The sequence below is a fragment of the Charadrius vociferus genome, unplaced genomic scaffold (assembly GCF_000708025.1).
Source record: "Charadrius vociferus isolate BGI_N301 unplaced genomic scaffold, ASM70802v2 scaffold52, whole genome shotgun sequence".
Classification (NCBI taxonomy): domain Eukaryota; kingdom Metazoa; phylum Chordata; class Aves; order Charadriiformes; family Charadriidae; genus Charadrius; species Charadrius vociferus.
Genome location: NW_009647572.1, coordinates 5,807,814 through 5,810,408, shown reverse-complemented (window position 1 = coordinate 5,810,408; position 2,595 = coordinate 5,807,814).

Sequence of the window (2,595 nt, the reverse complement as noted above, 5' to 3'; positions counted from 1 at the left end):
ACTCCAGCTTTGTCCAGCTGCTCAGCTATCACGTGGCAGGCTTAAGGAGATTTCAGCTCTTGCTTCCTAGTTCCCAGGTGAGGGCTATAGCTCTCAAATTACAGGGCGTTTAAATGCAGCTCTCGGTGACACTTGGTAAAGTTGTACCGTTTACAGGGAAAAAATACATTTAAGAAAGGAAAGTTTTCAAGTAAACATATCAGTAGTTAGGGCTTTCATATGAAGTTTATGTTTTTGCAGGAGGAACAAGAAAATACACTGCATGAGTAGCTTGCAAGAAATTAACAGCAGGTGAGCTGCACAGTCTGCGGTACTCATAAAAAAATCCCACAGAGGTAAATTAATCAGAAATGAGAAATCTCCATTGTCTGCTCAGATACCTAACAAGGAACTAGAACTAAGCTATACAACACAAATTGTTGGAAACTTCCATAAAGACTTTTTACTTTACAACTGGAGCTCGAAAGGAGAACCCGGATGGAAACTTTTCCAAATAGTTTATTGCACATCAAGTAGTGCTATTAGTGCTTGTTATTCCTAAGTAAAGGATAGGAGACTATATCAACTGCTTGGGAAGGGTGTGTCTCCCTTCCAATTAGCCTGTATAATACTTCCGTCGTTTCAAAGATGTGGCGCCTGCAGTCCTTTAAATGTAAACAGGACTTTGCCCTAAGATGCACAGAATCATGATGATATCTGACACTTTCTCCCAAATTGGATAGCTAAATTGACTATAAATACAGGTCAAAATTCCTTATATACCAGAATGACAGCTTTAAGGAGACAAGCAAGAGTTTGTCTTGAAATGTTTTAAAGTGCAACAGGTTACACTCACCCAGAACAGAAAAATCAGATCAGTCAAGTGGGCAGCTATCCTGCAAGGACCGAGCTCAAACCAGAGGCTCCCTAGAAGGAAATATGAATACAGAGGAAACTCTGATCTCACTGATGAGAGGTCTGACCCATTTTGAGTAGACCCAGCTCACTCTGGAGTATTTAACTGCTCCTAGCAAGGGCAGAAAGAGGCAGTTTGTTGGCTACTTTGGGATGTCAGGTATTGCATAGTAACATCACGCTGCGACAGCTAGCGTAGCTACTTCAGTAGGACGATAGAAATTCAAACTACAAATCCCAGATTCTTATGGAAAGGGAAACGTTGGTCTATCAAGCATAACGGAGGACATTTATTGAAAGAAACAGCTTCATCTTTACTCGCCCTGCAGAGTAATGGGAAGGGTTCTTTAAGTGGCATAAGATATTTCCCATCTCAAAATGAGTGGACAGATAATGCATACAAAATTGCCCCTTGCATTATAGTAATTTTCAAGAGCGCCTACATCTCCCCCAAATCAATGTATATGCCTAACCCTTGTCACAGTAATGACTTAAGTGTGTGCCTCCATGTCAATGATTGTCTAACAGGCTTAGCAGGACATTCTCCATCAGCATGTGAATGGCCATCCTAGTCACTGGCAAAATGTCATTTCATCACAGATATGAAGGAAGAAAAAATGATGCTGAACAGAGTAGTGAGATCCAAGTTAACCACCTCTCAGAAAACACTGTCCCAATTCCCAGGCCTGGCAAATGCCACATGCCAAGCAAAGGGCTCCCTAGCTCCTGCCTCACCTGCCCCCAGGCAGGGCTGCATTTCACATGACAGACCCTCCCCTAGGAATGCACAGAACAGGCTCCAATGGCCAGAAAACACCCATTCCTCACCTCCGAGATGGGCTGAGGTTCCCCCTATGACAGTCCCTACCCCAGCTCCACCCTGTACATCAGCAAAGCAGGTATTTGAGAGGTCCGCATTTCCTGGGGCTAACTTGTCCGACACCACCACCTCATCCACCTTCATGGTTGGGTGCAGGCGCGGCCAGCCCCAGCTCCTTCCTTCCTTCCCCAGGGTGGGAAAGGCATGCAGACTTCACCTTGGCATTGGTCTTCCCTCTTCTCCTGAAGGGCTGCCACGTTTACAGTGAAGGGGAATGCTGAAATGCTCAGGGACATTTCAAAAGACACTTAGGTTGTTTCATTCCTTTTTAGACTTGATTTGAACAGGAGCCCCTGGGTGTACCGTTGTGGTGCACGGCACAGTAGCTTCACAGACTGAGGACAATGGGGTCAGCAATGACTGGACTGAAAATGCTGAAAGGAAAATTTACACTAGTACATTCATATTTTTCTCTAAGTTTATGTTTTTGATCAGCTGCACTTTTGCCAAACCTTCACGTCAGCCTGGCAAGTACCTGACTCGACAATTTCCATCAAAATAGCAACAGGCACCTAAAAACTCATTAAAAAGGCATTACTGTTGCCCTTAGGGGGTAGGGGGGGAAAGAAAAAAGGAGAGCCATTGAAGAAAATCCGTCTTTTCTGACAGCAGCCTTCGAACAGCGCTGTCCTTTTGGCTTAAGCACACAGAGGCGTCTCATTTATCTTCACACCCGGTATTTCTGCGCCACTGCCTGTGTCGGTGGGCTCACCCCTGCGGCCTGCCCTGGCTCCCGCCAGGCCCGCCCGACCAATGCCTCAGCCTAAATTTGGACTATTGTGCTGGGGAAGGGCCCGTCCGTTCCCCGCTCCCCCCTCCCC